This window comes from Coregonus clupeaformis, chromosome 14 (assembly GCF_020615455.1).
Source record: "Coregonus clupeaformis isolate EN_2021a chromosome 14, ASM2061545v1, whole genome shotgun sequence".
NCBI classification, from domain to species: Eukaryota; Metazoa; Chordata; class Actinopteri; order Salmoniformes; family Salmonidae; genus Coregonus; species Coregonus clupeaformis.
In genome coordinates this window covers 13,429,993-13,449,566 of record NC_059205.1, presented here as the reverse complement: position 1 = coordinate 13,449,566, position 19,574 = coordinate 13,429,993, and the positions used below count along the sequence as shown (strand labels likewise).

General features: G+C 44.7%; 1 long non-coding RNA gene and 1 pseudogene across 1 annotated transcript; one reads left to right on the top strand and one right to left on the bottom strand.

Annotated features, from left to right (window-relative positions):
• Positions 1–813, bottom strand: LOC121581555. Its single transcript, XR_006003223.1, has 3 exons — positions 459–813; positions 205–344; positions 1–87 (listed from the first exon to the last, which is right to left on the bottom strand). It is a non-coding gene; the product is annotated as an uncharacterized LOC121581555 (long non-coding RNA).
• An 8,067-nt stretch (positions 814–8,880) lies between these two features.
• LOC121581337 lies at positions 8,881–17,733 on the top strand (annotated as a pseudogene).
• The last annotated feature ends 1,841 nt before the right edge of the window (positions 17,734–19,574 follow it).

Genomic DNA, 19,574 nt, shown 5'->3' with positions numbered 1-19,574 from the left:
GTGGGACTCCACTGAATTACAAACTCCTATTGGGTGGTCCTGTGGTTGGTGATGTTCTAAGGTCCACTGATGATGACCTCATTAATCCTAGCAAGGGGGCAAAACAGACAACCACACAAATCCAAATCAATCAGAGATATCAGTAGGAAGTATGATTTACTCTTGGTTTTTAGACCGTTTGGAGATTAGTAAATTGTCCCTTACGTTGAGAATGTAGCCTGTGCGTTGACCCTGATCTCCAGCTCCTTGTTGACCTCGGCATGGAGATGCTCTACATTGCGTGGTGTCGGCTGCACGAACCTGGTTAGGTACACTCCCTCATTGCAAAAGTTAGCAGAAGAGCACTGAATTGGAAAATAATACCAACATAAACAAGTAAATGACATGCTTGTTGTATAATAAATATCTCCATCCAATCAATGCATTCTCTACCACCAGAAGAAGATTATCTTTCTCACCCAGAAAAGAGAACTGCAGAGGGAGTTTGCTGAGGGGAGCAGTGAAGGGATATATGCTTCCTGGAGTGGTGGTGGAACTCCATGGACTGGCTAAAGCGGGTTGGCGGGTGGTGGTGGTTGCTGTCCACCACCAGGGGGTGGAAGTGGTATTCACTGCTTTGGTTGTGGTTGTGGGGGATCTTGTGGTTGTTCTCAACCACCAAGAGATTGATTGGGTAGGTGGTGTTGTTGTCTGTGTCTGACTCCACCACCAGGGATAGGAGATGGTTGTTTGTTAGATGGGAGCACGTCGACTTCTTCCTGCATAGAGCGGAGCACTGGAGGACCAACAGCCATCGGTGTAAGACATGGTGATGTGTTGGTTGGGGAAGTCCTCCACAACTAGCTCAAACGGGTAGACACCAGGTGTCGAGGTGTAGCCGTATCGTAGTGCAAGAGCCCTATAGACTGAAGAGGTTATAACACAAAATGTTTCAGTTGGTTGAGACCAAACACAATATGCTTCACATATAAATTGAATGTAAATGAGTTGTGGTTAGTCTTACAATGACAGGTCAGCACAGCCCAGGACATGGTTGCAAACACTTACCTGATCCAGGTAGAAGCCTGAGGGCTGGTCACACCTATCACACTCAGTGACTCTGGCCACTCCCACAGGAGGTTGGTGGCACCTTCATTGGGGAGGATGGGTGCATAGTAATGTCTGGAATGGAATAATGGAATGGTATCAAACTCATCAAACACATGGTTTCCACATCTCATTCACTCCACACAAGCCATCCACTCAGCAGCCTCCTGTGGCCACTTCATATCTGCATCTGACACAATCACCATCAGGGTCAAAGGCCATGAGGTTGTAGGACCTCTGACAGATCTGGGGAACACTACAATGACATATACTAGTATGCGGACACCTGCTCGTCGAACATCTCATTCCAAAATCATGGGCATTTATATGGAGTTGGTCCTCCCTTTGCTGCTATAACAGCCTCCACTCTTCTGGGAAGATTTTCCACTAGATGTTGGAACATTGCTGCGGGGACTTGCTTCCATTCAGCCACAAGAGCATTAGTGAGGTCGGGCACTGATGTTGGGCGATTAGGCCTGGCTTGCAGTTGGCATTCCAATTCATCCCAAAGGTGTTCGATGGGGGTTGAGGTCAGGGCTCTGTGCAGGCCAGTCAAGTTCTTCCACACCAATATCAACAAACTATTTCTGTATGGACCTCGCCTTGTGCACAGGGGCATTGTCATGCTGAAACAGGAAAGGGCCTTCCCCAAACTGTTGCCACAAAGTTGGAAGCACAGGATCCTGTAGAATTTCATTGTATGCTGTAGCGTTACGATTTCCCTTCACTAGAACTAAGGGGCCTAGCCCGAACCATGAAAAACAGCCCCAGACCATTATTCCTCCTCCACCAAACTTTGCAGTTCGCACCATGCATTGGGGCAGGTAGTGTTCTCCTGGCATCCACCAAACCCAGATTCGTCCGTCTGACTGCCAGATGGTGAAGCGTGATTCATCACTCCAGAGAATGCATTTCCAATGGCGTCAAGCTTTACACCACTCCAGCCAACGCCATGTAAACCTATTTAATGAAGTTACCGACAAACAGTTATTGTGCTGACGTAGCTTCCAGAGGGAGTTTGGAACCGAGGATAAACAATTTTTACGTGCTACGCACTTCAGCACTCGGTGGTCCCGTTGGGTGAGCTTGTGTGGCCTACCAAGGCTAAGTTGTTGTTGCTCTTAGATGCTTCCACTTCACAATAACAGCACTTACGGTTGGCCGGGGCAGCTTTAGCAGGGCAGAAATTTGACGAACTGACTTGTTGGAAAGGTGTCATCCTATGACGGTGCCACGTTGAAATTTACTGAGCTCTTCAGTACGGGCTATTCTACTGCCAATGTTTGTCTATGGAGAATTCAAGGCCGAATCCACTCATTTGAAGGGGTGTCCACATACTTTTTGCCATGTGGTGTAAGTGAAACAGTCAGACATACAGCAGTTGAATTAGGTAGAATCTAAACTTAACCCCAAAAATCCAAGTGAATATGAAAAGTAACCTAAGCAAATAAATAAATAAATAATATATATATATATATAACACATTATACTTCTGTTACATTAATCACAGAGCAACCTGATCAGATGAGGTTAGTTGTTTCTGAAGTTATCAAAGAGGTATAGGGAGTTAGAATGTTGTTAATTACCGTATGAAAGGAAGAATGCCTGTGACTGGATATCTATTGGATTCACCAGTATCGGTGTCAGAAGTCTCCAATTATTAGGATTTCAGTATACTGTGTAGATCCAACAGCAGCTGGCTTCCCTGTTACATGGACACAACACATTGCATCATTGAACATTGAACTCACAAATCAAAGTTGTCCAATTTGTTGTATCTTTAATTCTACAAACTCACAGATGAATTACTAACTCACCACATTTTAAGAGGTCTATCACAGGGGACATAACAGTTTCAGTTTCAAACCAGGCATTTCCCCAACTCCTCCCATTGGTGCTGCTGTCAATTTGGAGTCTCACTTCTCTGGTTGAACCCCCACAGTTCCCTGAGTAACAACTATAGGTAATATAGTATTGACAACTATCAAGGGTGTTCTTGTAGCGAAAATCCACCTGGGTAACAGAATAGTACAATTTAATTGGACGAGGAAAATTGTGCCAGTATTAAATAAATTGCATGGCTTTCTGGATAAGTATTTTAGAAAAATATGTGTTTAATTTCCATAGCAGCATGTCCTGGATGGGGGAGTTGACTGTTGATTTAGTAATTTCAATGTCTATTCCACGTTGGTTCAACGTAATTTCATTGAAATGACGTGGAAACAACGTTGCTTCAACCAGTGTGTGCCCAGCCGGTGGTAATTCCGTGGCATGACCAGTTCAGTACTGAACAAACCTGAGAGGTCCTCCAGCTCACACAACCAGCATGAAAATGTCTAAATCAAGTGTCAATTCCTTCCATTTAGGCATAGCCGCAGGAAGTATGGGTACTGTATTATATACAGTATATTCTGAAAGTATTCAGACCCTTTGACTTTTTCCACATTTTGTTACGCTACAGCCTTATTCTAAAATGGATTAAATTGTTTTTTTCCACCTCATCAATCTACACACAATACCCCATAACGACAAAGCAAAAACAGATTTTTATACATTTTTGCACATTTATAAAAACTAAATATCACATTTACATAAGTATTCAGACCCTTTACTCAGTACTTTGTTGAAGCACCTTTGGCAGCGATTACAGCCTCAAGTCTTCTTGGGTATGACGCTAAAAGCTTGGCACACATGCATTTGGGGAGTTTCTCCCATTCTTCTCTGCAGATCCTCTCAAGCTCTGTCAGGATGGATGGGGAGCGGCGCTGCACAGCTATTTTCAGGTCTCTCCAGAGATGTTCGATCGGGTTCAAGTCCGGGCTCTGGCTGGGCCACTCGAGGACATTCAGAGACTTGTCCCAAAGCCACTCCTGCGCTGTCTTGGTTGTGTGCTTAGGGTCGTTGTCCTGTTGGAAGGTGAACCTTCGCCCCAGTCTGAGGTCCTGAGCGCTCTGAAGCAGGTTTTCATCAAGGATCTCTCTGTACTTTGCTCCGTTCATCTTTCCCTCGATCCTGACTAGTCTCCCAGTTCCTGCCGCTGAAATAAATGCTTCACCGTAGGGATGGTGCCAGGTTTCCTCCAGACCTGACCTTTGGCATTCAGGCCAAAGAGTTCAATCTTGGTTTCATCAGACCAGATAATCTTGTTTCTCATGGTCTGAGTCCTTTAGGTGCCTGTGGCAAACTCCAAGCGGGCTGTCATGTGCCTTTTGCTGAGGAGTAGCTTCCGTCTGGCCACTCTACAATAAAGGCCTGATATAAGGTATGGTTTGGGATGAATCGGACCGCTGTATGAAGGAAAAGCAGCCAACATGTGCTCAGCATATGTGGGAACTCCTTCAAGACTGTTGGAAAAGCATTCCAGGTGAAGCTGGTTGAGAGAATGCCAAGAGTGTGCAAAGCTGTCATCAAGGCAAAGTGTGGCTACTTTGAAGAAACTCAAATATAAAATATATTTTGATTTGTTTAACACTTTTTTGGTTACTACATGATTACATATATGTTATTTCATAGTTTTGATGTATTAACTATTATTCTACAATGTAGAAAATAGTAAAAAATAAAGAAAAACCCTTGAATGAGTAGGTGTGTCCAAACTTTTGACTGGTACTGTATGTGTGTATGTATATGTATTTATATGTATGTGTATATGTATGTATGTGTATGTATATGTATATATATATATATATATATATATATATATATATTGTGACGTCACGAGAGGCTACACAGCTTTCAGCGGGGTTGCTCAAGTAGTGCAAGGAGACAAGGTTCAAACAAAACAAGGATTTTATTATAGGTCTTGGGAAATTAACGAAAATATAACAAAATTCTGTTCTCTTGTGGCTCTTTAAGGGTTAACAGTTCAGGGATGTCTCTTCCACATCCAAAGTCATAATTCTCACTCGCTCAGATAACTTTTCCCCAGCCTTACTGTAGTCCACGTGGCAGCTAGTGTCCAAACCAGCAAAAAGTCCTTCCAAATGTCTCTCACGTATTTCCACAGGTGCATATATCCAAAGGTGAGTATTTCCCAAAGGTAAGTATCTCCAAATCCTTATATTCCTCATGGAAGTGGACGTGCAGCACTCTTGTCCTCCAGAGAGCCCAGGTTGGAGACTGTGTTTCTTCACCCCCCACACACTCCCTCAGTGTGTCTCTTCCCTTCCCAAACCTTCAGCTCATCAGCTCCTCATTTGTTTCAGCTGCGTGGGAAGATTGGCCATAGAGGGGTGGAGTTCCCGACCATACCAGCAGATGGAGCCATAGCTGTCTGGGTTTGCAGCCACCTCAGGGGGATGTAACGTCCCTCCAGGACACAGCCTCTCGTGACATCACACATCCCCCTCCTCGGGACCGACGTCCTCGTCGGGGTAAAGGCAGCGAAGAAGGCATCACGCCGGGAGAGGGCGTCCGCATTGCCGTGGTGCTTGCCAGCCTGCTCTCTCTTCAACTCCTCCACCTCTAGGACCAGGGACTCAGCCTCCTGTTGTCTCTCCTTGAGTTTCTTACTGAACGCATCAGCCTTGGTTTTAGCAGAGTTTAGCTTCTGTTGAGCAGCTTTCAGTTCCTTCTCTCTCTCTGCCTCCGCATTCTTCATCTTGTTCTCCAACACCTTGTACTTCTCCTCTGCCTTCTTCTGGACCTCCTTACTACTGCGCAGGGTCTCCTCACACTCCTCGATGGTCCTGCGCAGCCTCTCCAGCTCCTCCTGTTGCTTATGGAAGGAGCTCTGTTGGAGTTTAGCCTGGAGGATATCTAACTCTTCTGTCTTCATGTCTAACTGTTGCTTTAACAAACGATACCTCTCAGCGGTCCCCTTCAGACCAGACAGTTCTTTGTCCAGATTCTGTAGCTCCGTCTCTGTGTCGGTCTGGGCACCTGCCATCCCTATCAGAGCCCGGGCGGGAGTGAGTAACTCGGAGGATTGCACCGGAGCCTTCCCAGGATGAGTCTTGCCTCTCCGTTTCCGAGGTACTCGGGTTATCCTCTCCTGAGACTCTCTCCAGAGTGGGTAAAAGGCTGGGCAGTCTCGTCCAATTAGGACAGGGACGGGGAGGGAATCAACCACCCCCCGCCGTCGTGTGTATGGCTCCCCGTGTGCTGGTCATTGTAAGTTCAGTAATGGGGTATTCTCTGGTGTCCCCATGGACACAGGAAACTGGGAGGACTTTCCCCGGGGTCAGACACGTTGGGCCCACCAAATCCTTACGCACCAGGGTGGCCCGGCTACCAGAATCCAGTAAGGCCTCCACATCATGGTGATTCACAGTTACCGGGCAGGTGGGGGGGTCGATCTGGGCCGCCATCTACGACTCCCAAGAGCGAGGCAAAACGGTGTGTGGGTGCTGAGCTGGAGGACTCCGCAGTGGGCATAGGTTCATCGGCTGGTTTCCCACACTGCCAGGAGATATGTCCCATCTCCCCACACCGGTAACACTGTCGAGTTTCCCCCCTCCTGGTGTACTCTTCTTGGACCCGCCTGGTTTCTGGCTCCCCCTGGAGCCGGGATAAGTCCTGACGTGGCTGGGTTCGAGACCTTGGGGTCCTTTGGACGGGTTCTTCCCATTTGTGGTGGGGCCGCACTCCTGGGGTCTTTTCGGGAAGCATTCAGCATCTCCGCTGTGGCCTGGTACTTTTCCACAGCTTCCACGGTCAGATCAGCCGTGGTCAAGGCCTGTTGACTGATGAACCGTTTTGCCTCATAAGGCAGGGCGCGTAGGTAACGATCCACCACAACGGCCTCCACCACCGCCGCTGCTGTATTCCTCTGCGGATCCAGCCATTTCCTTGCGATTCGGACAAGTTCATGCATCTGCGCCCGAGGAGGTTGGTCTGGTTGGAAGGTCCAGCTGTGAAAGCGCTGGGCCATACCAAACTTTGTGAGTCCATATCTGCTGTGGATCTCAGACTTCAGGGCATCATAGTCAGTAACCTGGTCAGGGGCCCAGGTCCCGGACAGCATTCAGCGATTCCCGGTTAGAAAGGGGGGCTAACAGACCAACCCACTGTTGCTTGGGCCAGGCTTCCCTAGTGGCCGTGGCCTCAAATGCATGCAGGTATGCCTCAATGTCATCGGTAGCTCCCATCTTAGATATAAAGTCACTTGCCTTTATTGGGCGGGTATTTTGGACAACCCTCTGTCTCTGCAACTGCAATTCCTCTGCCTTCAGAAGGTTGGCTTTCTTTTGCTCCTCCAAGAGAGCCACGTTTGCTTGCATCTGGGCTTGCTGGCCAGCAACAAGGGCTTTCAATATGTCCTCCATTTCAGTCGGCGGGGAGCCTACGGCCAACTTGGAAAACTGGGTGATCAAACCTTCGGTATCCTCCTCTGACATGCACTATTAACGCTTGAGCGTGCCCGTATTCTCCACCATCTGTGACGTCACGAGAGGCTACACAGCTTTCAGCGGGATTGCTCAAGTAGTGCAAGGAGACAAGGTTCAAACAAAACAAGGATTTTATTATAGGTCTTGGGAAATTAACGAAAATATAACAAAATTCTGTTCTCTTGTGGCTCTTTAAGGGTTAACAGTTCAGGGATGTCTCTTCCACATCCAAAGTCATAATTCTCACTCGCTCAGATAACTTTTCCCCAGCCTTACTGTAGTCCACGTGGCAGCTAGTGTCCAACCCAGCAAAAAGTCCTTCCAAATGTCTCTCACGTATTTCCACAGGTGCATATATCCAAAGGTGAGTATTTCCCAAAGGTAATTATCTCCAAATCCTTATATTCCTCATGGAAGTGGACGTGCAGCACTCTTGTCCTCCAGAGAGCCCAGGTTGGAGACTGTGTTTCTTCACCCCCCCACACACTCCCTCAGTGTGTCTCTTCCCTTCCCAAACCTTCAGCTCATCAGCTCCTCATTTGTTTCAGCTGCGTGGGAAGATTGGCCATAGAGGGGTGGAGTTCCCGACCATACCAGCAGATGGAGCCATAGCTGTCTGGGTTTGCAGCCACCTCAGGGGATGTAACGTCCCTCCAGGACACAGCCTCTCGTGACATCACAATATATATATATATATATATATATATATATATATATATATATATATATATATATATATATTTGCAGGAAAAAAATATATGGGGGATTGGACGTGATGCAGACAATTACATTGATGGAAGTTACAATCTATCTGCAATATTTAAGCTGACCTACCCCCTAAAAAAACATTTAAAAAAACATATAAAAAAAACAATCAACAGGTTTTAAAAGAGGACATTGGACTGCAAAAAAGGGGAACTGGAACGCTACATAGAAACCAATAGACTTGTCTAGCTATTCTCTAGCCATTTAAAGGCAGCGTGACAAGGTAGGAACCCCAGTTGTTGTCAGTGTTTCCCTGGGGACCCTTATTAGTGGACAGCCAGGAAGACATAAAAGCACCCCTAGTCAGTTGCTGGTGATAGCCACAGGAGGACCAACCAGTGCTGTACTGAAAGTCTAGTGTGTAAGTCTGTGTGGTGTTACCAAAGATGTTGGAAAAATGAAGAGTTCATGCTGGCTGTATACCATTGAAAAAAATAGGAGTTCTGGTCTACTTAACTGGGTGTGTCTCCCATAGACACCAATGCAATAGCATCTGGGTCTGGTATACTTAGTTCATTGACTTTCATTGAACCAGGGTCTGTTTGTGCAAGTCTATTTTGTGAGGGCAACCAATTTGTGACCATGCTCTGGGGAATTGTTTGGGGTGTGGTTGTTTTGAAAATGTATGTTACTTTAGTTGCATCAGTGTTTATTTGACTGACAGTATTCAAAAGGTTTATGATTGTTTTGTGTGACTGCAATGGATTTTGTTTTCAGGTTAGATTTTTGTCTTTGGAAAGGCTTTTGCAGTACAAGCATAGTAAATCAGACCTCCCTGATTTGTTTATGTTCATTTATATTTCAGTTAATATTTACTATTATAATGCAGTGCCTGTCTTTTTTTTTAAAGGTATCAATAATGTAAAGGTGTAGTTTGTCAAATTAATATTTGAGTGATAATGCCTCATCAAGAGAACTGAGTGACGGCTCGGGATATAGATAGCAAACTATTCTCTTTGGATGGCTACTACTAACTACAAAAATATTAGCACAATGAAAGGTATGGCTTGCTAGTCTCCTTCAAAATTAACTTGCTAGTTATGAATTTGGTCTACCAATGGGCCTATGTGGTTATTAGCACAGAGACCCCATGTAATTATATGGTGGTTAGCTTGTAGAGTTGGACTGTTTCTTAGTGTGTGTCTTAATTCAGATCAAGGATGAGCCGAGCATCCAGCAGTAGGCTCTCGGAGGCCCCTCAGAATGAGCATGGTTGATGCAACACCTCAGGGGTAAGTTGGCGGCCTTGGCGCTGCTTCAAATAGGTACAATTGTTATGTCTTTGCAATGATAAGACTTATGTGGATATTTGTTTAACTACAGCAAACAACCGGCCTTCGGAAAGTTGAACATTCCTAAACCCCAGTCTGGAACATCTGAGAGAACCAGCTTTTTTGGAAGTCGGTAAGTCCCACATACTACCTCAGAATGGTATGTCAGATGACTGTTATAGATACGTACTCATCACCATGGAAGACCTCTCTTGCACTGCCCAACTAGACGACTACATATTGGAGTAATACAAAACTATTTGATGGAGAGCCTGTCAATTTGCATACAGTCAGTCACTAAGAGCTCTTGGTAGCATTTCCATATGGTTGCATACTAATGATCTGATTAACTCTCTTCAGGACCAGTGGTGCTGGCATGGCTCGCGACAGTGCCTTTGGAGGTGCAGATAAAGTGAAGGATCCCCGGCCCTTACACGATAAGGCCTTCGTTCAGCAATGTATCAGACAGCTGTGTGAGGTACAGTGAGGGAAAAAAGTATTTGATCCCCTGCTGATTTTGTACGTTTGCCCACTGACGAAGACATGATCAGTCTATAATTTTAATGGTAGGTTTATTATTTATGCATAGTCACTTTAACTCTACCCACATGTACATATTATTTCAACTACCTCAACTAGCCGGTGCCCCCGCACATTGACTCTGCACCGGTACCCCCCTGTATATATAGCCTCCCTACTGTTATTTTATTTTACTTCTGCTCTTTTTCTCTCAACAATTTTTTGCTTTATTTTACTTTTTTATTAAAAATAAATGCACTGTTGGTTAAGGGCTGTAAGTAAGCATTTCACTGTAATGTCTACACCTATTGTATTCGGCGCATGTGGCCAATAAAATTTGATTTGAACAGTGAGAGACAGAATAACAACAACAAAAAATCCAGAAAAACACATGTAAAAAATGTTATAAATTGATTTGCATTTTAATGAGGGAAATAGGTATTTGACCCCTCTGCAAAACATGACTTAGTACTTGGTGACAAAACCCTTGTTGGCAATCACAGAGGTCAGATGTTTTTTGTAGTTGGCCACCAGGTTTGCACACATCTCAGGAGGGATTTTGTTCCACTCCTCTTTGCGGATCTTCTCCAAGTCATTAAGGTTTCGAGCCTGACGTTTGGCAACTCGAACCTTCAGCTCCCTCCACAGATTTTCTATGGGATTAAGGTCTGGAGACTGGCTAGGCCACTCCAGGACCTTAATGTGCTTCTTCTTGAGCCACTCCTTTGTTGCCTTGGCCGTGTGTTTTGGGTCATTTTCAAGCAGGAATACCCATCCACGACCCATTTTCAATGCCCTGGCTGAGGGAAGGAGGTTCTCACCCAAGATTTGATGGTACATGGCCCCGTCCATTGTCCCTTTGATGCAGTGAAGTTGTCCTGTCCCCTTAGCAGAAAAACACCCCCAAAGCATAATGTTTCCACCTCCATGTTTGACGGTGGGGATGGTGTTCTTGGGGTCATAGGCAGCATTCCTCCTCCTCCAAACACGGCGAGTTGAGTCGATGCCAAAGAGCTCGATTTTGGTCTCATCTGAACACAACACTTTCACCCAGTTCTCCTCTGAATCATTCAGATGTTCATTGGCAAACTTCAGACGGCCCTGTATATGTGCTTTCTTGAGCAGGGGGACCTTGCGGGCGCTGCAGGATTTCAGTCCTTCACGGCGTACTATGTTACCAATTGTTTTCTTGGTGACTGGTCCCAGCTGCCTTGAGATCATTGACAAGATCCTCCCGTGTAGTTCTGGGCTGATTCCTCACCGTTCTCATGATCATTGCAACTCCACGAGGTGAGATCTTGTATGGAGCCCCAGGCCGAGGGAGATTGACAGTTCTTTTGTGTTTCTTCCATTTGCGAATAATCGCACCAACTGTTGTCACCTTCTCACCAAGCTGCTAGGCGATGGTCTTGTAGCCCATTCCAGCCTTGTGTAGGTCTACAATCTTGTCCCTGACATCCTTGGAGAGCTCTTTGGTCTTGACCATGGTGGAGAGTTTGGAATCTGATTGATTGCTTCTATGGACAGGTGTATTTTATACAGATAACAAACTGAGATTAGGAGCACTCCTCTCAGCTCGTTACCTGTATAAAAGACACCTTGGAGCCAGAAATCTTTCTGATTGAGAGGGGGTCAAATACTTATTTCCCTCATTTAAAATGCAAATCAATTTAAAACATTTTTGACATGGGTTTTTCTGGATTTTTTTGTTGTTATTCTGTCTCTCACTGTTCAAATAAACCTACCATTAAAATTATAGACTGATCATTTCTTTGTCAGTGGGCAAATGTACATAATCAGCAGGGGATCAAATACTTTTTTCCCTCACTGTATATCTAACTCATAATACAGGTTTTTAAACAGAATTCCTCATAGCACAAATTATTTCCACCTTGTTCTCCTAGTTTCTGATAGAGAAGGGGTTTCCTTGTTCTCCTAGTTTCTGATAGAGAAGGGGTTTCCTGGTATAGTGTCAGTAAAGTCTCTCCAGGGTCCCTCCACCAAGGAGTTCCTGAGGATCTTTGAGTTCCTCTACTGCCTCATTGATCCCACCTTCCAGATGCCAACCTCCAAAGTGGAGGAAGAGGTCCCCAGGATTCTCAAAGACTTGGGGTAAATCAATAATTTTGAAATAATGTGATGCAAACATCAACTGACAATTTCTACATGTTTGCATGCTAGCAGGTTCATGTCTACTGACAACTATCTCTCTGCTGGCAGGTATCCATTTCCACTCTCTAAAAGTTCCATGTTCTCTGTGGGAGCTCCACATACCTGGCCACAGGTGTTGGGGGCTCTGATCTGGCTCATTGATACTTTGAAGGTGGGTATTAGACAGCCCAGTAGGAGATGACCTCTTAAGGTTCTACATGTGACAATTCCACCTGCAATTAGTGTCAAATGTCAATAACCTACCAGTAGTAATGACTGAGGTAAACCAATTAGATACATACATACATGCCCTTCTTTTTTTCTGGCCAGTTTAAACAACTTTCCATATTTGACTTGAGACTGACTTGACATTATCTGGCCAGGTTTTGTAGTGTTTTGGCACTCATTTCATGGCAGAGTCTATGTGGATTACTCTACACACAGCCAGAGACGGTTGCAACAGATTGGCTAGTGAAACGCACACTCGGCACTGAATGGACCAGCAAACTGTCAATCAACACAGGTTGGATGAGCTAGCGAACAGATTGCTGATTTGCTGTACAGCTATAGGCTCGGGTGCAGCTCAAATGTCAAATTGTAGTGAGAGGATTGACATAAATAAATATGCAGTACCAAAAAATGTTGGTGATCAATAATATTAAGTTTACTTTGCAAGCTCCCCAGCAATGGGGCAACAATTACTAGCATAGGACTACTGGTCTTTTGGTGTGTAACAATTACTTGAAATTTATGATTTACTTATGAAGCTTGCATTTGGAATTTGTTAAAATGAATGATTAGCCTACTGTGGGAAGAATCTCAGAATTCCTGCAAGTGGAGTGCTTTTTCTCTTGTTGAAATGTTTAAATGCACAGGCCCTATGTGGTAAATCTACATTCAATTTAATACTAAAATAATTGATAGCGTATCATTCCATACTGTTTATTGCAACACATGGACATTTCTGTTTCATGTTTGATAGGCTTATGATACATTTTCATTTAGCCAACCATTTCTTACCCTGCTCTGAGTGGACGCAATGTTTTTATAGTGCACATGAACGTTTGCAAGACTCATGAGGTAGAAGTGCTGTTTATTTAATTAAATGTATGGTTTCCTTTGTTCACATTTTCCGGGGTATGTCGGAGTTCCGTGTGCCTATGTTGCTGTCATTTTTGTTGTGGGTAATAGGAGCTCGCGCCTCGGTGCGCATAGAACGCTTTGGCGTCAGAATGTTGAATAAGATAATGATTGTTCCATGTATGTGTGGTGGTGAAATGGCATTAAAAATAATTACATCTGATTTTATGAGTAATGTATCAATGGATGTAAAAAATTCCTTTTCCATTGTAGAACCAGTTTATTGGTTGGAATTGTATGGTCCTGGGGGCCAAGCGCTTATTATGTAGGCCTACCTGTTTGAGCTCCTGTTAGACAGATTCGGGCTGTACAGTCTTGCCCTTTACCTTTGTTCAATCAGATAGGACAGGTTAAGCCTGAGAGGCAATTTATTTTGGGCTCTTGCCCGTGTATATTTGGTAAATCTACTTGTATATTTTGTATTATATGGCGCTTTCACCATTGGCTCACCAAGACCTGTAAATAAATCTACACTCTGAGCACGTCAACCTGCCTTGTTTTCTGCTGACTTCATGCTACAAGGTCCCTATTTTACAATTGGAGTAGACAAAATAATGAAAAGGGACGTCTGGTAGCCTCAATAAATAGACAAAGATTTGTTGTTGGACAAGTCGTTGCATGTATAAGTTTTTATTTTACTTGACTTGATTTGGAAACTTGTGACTTGACTTGCTCTTAGAATGCACGACTTGGACTTGACTTGAGTATTGACCCGTTCTACTTGGGACTCAACTTGAGAATTGCTTGTGACTCGACTAATCGTGACTTGCTCCCACCTCCGCTAAGCAGTGGCTAAAATGTGACCTGTTGCTCCTTCAAGAACATCGATAATGATCACCAAGATGTCATGCACACTGTATTTTGCTGATATTTTGCAGCATGGCTGAACAACAGGACATGCTCTTCTCCAATTCTGATGGCAGCACGGAGATCGAGGAGGGTATTGAGTTCGGCAAGGTAGTGTTATCAAAGATGGTTTAGCATGAAGATGCCTAAACTGTTTCTCCAGTAGAAATCCCTGATCACGCTTGTAGGCGACATCAGCTAAGCTTGTGCGCAAAAAAACGTCATTTGTCTAATGGTCGTGTCGCATCGACCTGCGCATGTGCATGCCGTCAAATCACGGCACGCTTTCGATGAATTTTGACGAATCAAAATGTGTTGATTTGTCACCTTTGCGGTTGGAGTAATAACATGTTCAGCTAAAGACGTTAGCTCGAATCTAGGTTGTGCCTTTTTAGAAATCGAGAAAATTCACATCTAAGGAAGAATTTCACTTCGCTCATTGCCTTCCCAAATCCCGGTTTGGTCTGCTTCGGGAGCGTTCCTGGAAGATTTGCGATGTTGGGCCTCTGGTGTTATCTTACTCAACACAGCCATTTAGGAAACAGGTTAGGCCTCTAGTTAACACTACTTTTATACCCCCTCCGTCTCAAGCTCTTTCATGACTACAGTGCTGAAACCTACCACAAGTTCATGCAAGGAGCAGACACATTTGAAGAAGAGGACAATGAATATCTCGCTAATTTAAGTAAGCAGTGGTGACTGACATCGCTGTACAAAGTGAATATTAGTAACATGCCATATGTAATAACCGCAAAGTAAAACTCTAACCTATTTCCATAGAGAAACTGTACAGTGTGGACAAAGATCTTCTGGTGTCAATGGAGGAGAAGTATAGGATGCTGAGTGACAAGGTTGCGCGGATGGAGAAAGAAAGTCAAATGGTTAGTCACTCACTTTGAATCCATAAGGACGTTGGTCATTGACGTACTGCGACAGCATCATAGCTCTAGGTCCAGTTTAAGCTGTTGAGTACAGTAACTGTACTGATTCCTTTTGGATGGAACATGGAGGCTTGGATGTTTAATTTTTTTAATAACTATTTCTTGTTGAGCAGGATAGATTGGAATCCAAACGAGTGGAGAAAGTGAAACTGTCCACAGACCTGCAGAAGCTTAAGAGCTATCGCAATGAGGTGATGTCGTTCAAAGCCACCTTGGAGAACAAAGCCTCAGGACTGTCTGAGGAGCTAAAAGCATCAGGTAAAAATCTGTAGTGGAGAAAGTATTGTCTGGAGTAAAAGTAAAGATTCCTTAATAGAAAATGACTCAAGTGAAAGTCACCCAGTAAAATATGATTTTAATAAAAGTGTTTTATTTTAAATATACTTAAGTATCAAAAGTAAGTCATTTCAAATTCCTTATTAGGCTAATCAGATGGCACAATTTTCTCTTTAATTTATGGACCCCAACAGACATTTACAAACGAAGTATTTGTTTAGTGAGTCTGCCAGATCAGACAGTAAGGATGACCAGGGATGTTCTCTTGATAAGTGTGTGAATTGGACCATTTTCCTGTTAAAATGTAACGAGTACTTTTGGGTGTGGGGGGGATACATTATTTTCTTAAGGAATTTAGTGAAGTAAAAGTTAAGTACAGACACTCCAAAATAACTACTTAAGTACAAATACTTTAAAGTAAAACTTAAGTATTTTACACCGCTGAGAAATCCCCTGGCGGAATGGTGTTCCTTGTAACATGTTAAATCTTTGCTCAGTAGCAGCAATGCTGATATAGGATCAGTTTTGCCTTAGACCGTTTTTTTTATACAAGCCCTGGTCCTGTAACTGGCCGTTGGAAGACTACTAGCAATTGCTACTCTTGAAATGCTGAACAGTTGTCGTCTAATGTCTCCATTTATTTTGTCCCTTGCAGGTCTGCAGGTGGAGACCCTGAAACAGGAGCAGTCGAGGCTCCAGCACATCCTGTCCAACCAGAAGTTCACCCCTGCAGACATCGAGCGGGACATCTGGGAGAAAAGGGAGCTGCAGAAGACCATCAACAGCCTAAACAAGAGCCTGGAGCTGGCTCAGCAGCACATGTGGAAAGAGGAGATTGCTCTGACCAAGGTCAAAGAGACAGTAAGTGAAGAGGATGCTGGAGGGGCTACTTAACTGGGGTACATTCATTAGGACATGCTACTGACAGTTTTGCAACAGGAAATTCACTACAACTTTCTCTCCCTGTTTCAGTCCATTTTATGCCATTTGGTGCCTAATGAATATGACCCTGGTGTTGCCCAATGCTAATCCAAAATATGTAATAAGTATGATTAATATTCTCCCGCCTTGTTTAGGCTGAAGAGAAGCTAGCCGAGTACCACAAGCTGGCTCGCAAACTGAAGCTCATACCTGTGTCTGCTGAAAATGCTTGTGGCCATGACTTTGAGATCAGGACCACGACAGAATACAAGCCATCGACTATGAGTCGAAGTCTGTGGAACAGGTATGAGACCAGTCTGTACGTAAAAAAATAAATAAAAAATAATAATAATAAAAGATGGAACATGCATGTTTTGCTTTGAGGTTCTAATATGGACTCGTTCTCTTTCAGGTTAATTCAAATATTTCAGAAAAGGCAAACGACTTGAAACAACTGAGAGCGCAAATTCGTAGGGTAGACAAGCAGCTTGAACACCACGTGCAGGTATGTTATCACAACATTATCCAAGTGTAAAATATAAAAATGTAAGTCTTTATCCATGGGTGTGTAGAATAGGGACCTTGTGCCGGCCCTTTCTGCTGAAGATATTGCTCCCCTGCAGCCACTGGATCCCACCACTGCCACCAAATGTAGAATACTAACTTGTGTGGCCGAGGGCTGTCCTTTTGTCACAATGGGAACAGACGTGCTGTCATGTTTAATGGTGTAGCAAATGTTTTGCAGAAAGGGGAGTAGGTTTTTCTCCTTCGCTTATCCATGGTGTGTAGGAGATCGACAGTGAGGAGCAGAAGTGGGCTGCTGAGATGGAGAATGTGGAGAAGCACAGGACGCTACTGGAGAAGAAGGTGACCTTAGGATATGATGACGCCATGGAAGAGTTGAAAGCCGCCAAGCAACAGTGAGTGCTCCTTTCACCATTATCACATGAAGTCTGCAATGTTTTTAACTGTTTTTTCATTGCGCATAGATTCATTTTACGGGATGTTTTTCCAGTAATTTTTACATGTTTTTCTTAACAGATACCAGATTGTGTTGCAAGAAACCAAAGAGGCACGGCGGACTGTGGTGAACAACCTAGCCGGCGTGTTCACCACGGCTTTCGACCACCTGTCCATTGTAGACGTCAGTCCTAAATGGGGAACCGTTTGTAACATGCTATATTTTGTCAAATATTAATTCTGTGCCACAAATGCAAACGTTCTCATCCCTAACATTAATTCAAGGCCTCATTCCTTCATACGGTGACTTGTTTAACCACTGATCCTGAATATGAATTTTGACCCTTTTCCAGAAATTAATGGATGACCAACTCAATAGAGTGGATCGTGTCTACAGGGAAGCCCTTCAGGAGGACAAGTCAGATCTCCTAAAGCTCAAAGAAATCGTGGCGAGCTTTATTGCTAAAGCCAACAAATGCTGTGTGGACGACTGATTTTAACCATACACTGTGTTAATATTCATGCTGTGTAAATGTGCAAAAAAATATAAATATAAAAACCACTAGCATTCATTTTAGTCTTTTTTACTATTTTGGTTTTAATACTAGTGTGCCATGATGAACATGACCCAGGTTTGCAAACCTGTTGCATTCTGGACTGATTCTCTCACTGCAAACACCTGTGCCGGCTTATAACCAACATGACCTGCTTTGACTGCAAGAAGGATTACTTTATACTATTCCAGGTATTCCTTAAAGAGGTAGGGTTTCCAGTGTCTCCAGAAGGTGGTCAGTGACTCCGCTGTCCTGGCGTCGTGGAGGAGCTTGTTCCACCATTGGGGTGCCAGAGCAGCGAATAGCTTTGACTGGGCTGAGCGGGAACTGTGCTTCCGTAGAGGTAGGGGAGCTAGCAGGTCAGAGGTGGATGAACGTAGTGCTCTTGTTTGGGTGTAGGGTCTGATCAGAGCCTGAAGGTAAGGAGGTGCCGTTCCCCTCACAGCTACGTAGGCAAGCACCATGGTTTTGTAGTAGATGCGAGCTTCAACTGGAAGCCAGTGGAGTGTGCGGAGGAGCGGGGTGACATGAGAGAACTTGGGAAGGTTGAACACCAGACGGGCTGCAGCGTTCTGGATAAGTTGTAGGGGTTTAATGGCATAGGCAGGGAGCCCAGCCAACAGTGAGTTGCAGTAATCCAGACGGGAAATGACAAGTGCCTGGATTAGGACCTGTGCCGCTTTCTGTGTAAGGTAGGGTCGTACTCTGCGAATGTTGTAGAGCATGAACCTGCAGGATCGGGTCACCGCTTTGATGTTAGCGGAGAACGACAGGGTGTTGTCCAGGGTCACGCCAAGGTTCTTTGCACTCTGGGAGGAGGACACAATGGAGTTGTCAACCGTGATGGCGAGATCATGGAGCAGGCAGTCCTTCCCCGGGAGGAAGAGCAGCTCCGTCTTGCCGAGGTTCAGCTTGAGGTGGTGATCCGACATCCACACTGATATGCAAATCGCCACCTGGTTATCAGAAGGGGGAAAGGAGAAAATGAATTGTGTGTCGTCTGCGTAGCAATGATAGGAGAGACCATGTGAGGATATGACAGAGCCAAGTGTCTTGGTGTATAGAGAGAATAGGAGAGGGCCTACAACTGAGCCCTCGGGGACACCAGTGGTGAGAGCACGTGGTGCAGAGACAGATTCTCGCCACGCCACCTGGTAGGAGCGACCTGTCAGGTAGGACGCAATCCAAGAGTGAGCAGCGCCGGAGATGCCCAACTCGGAGAGGGTGGAGAGGAGAATCTGATGGTTCACAGTATCAAAGGCAGCAGATCGGTCTAGAAGGATAAGAGCAGAGGAGAGAGAGTTAGCTTTAGCAGTGCGGAGAGCCTCCATGACACAGAGAAGAGCAGTCTCAGTTGAATGACCAGTCTTAAAACCTGACTGGTTTGGATCAAGAAGGTAATTCTGAGAGAGATAGCAGGAGAGTTGGCTAGAGACTGCATGCTCAAGAGTTGGAGAGAAAAGAAAGAAGGGATACTGGTCTGTAGTTGTTGACATCGGAGGGATCGAGTGTAGGTTTCTTGAGGAGGGATGCAACTCTTGCTATCTTGAAGACGGAAGGGACATAGCCAGCGGTCAAGGATGAGTTGATGAGTGAGGTGAGGTAAGGGAGAAGGTCTCCGGAAATGGTCTGGAGAAGAGAGGAGGGCATAGGGTCAAGCGGGCAGGTTGTTGGGCGGCCGGCCGTCACAAGTCGCAAGATTTCATCTGGAGAGAGAGGGGAGAAAGAGGTCAAAGCATAGGGTAGGGCAGTGTGAGCAGGACCAGCGGTGTCATTTGATTATTATTATTTGTTATTTTTATTTTGTACAGGTGA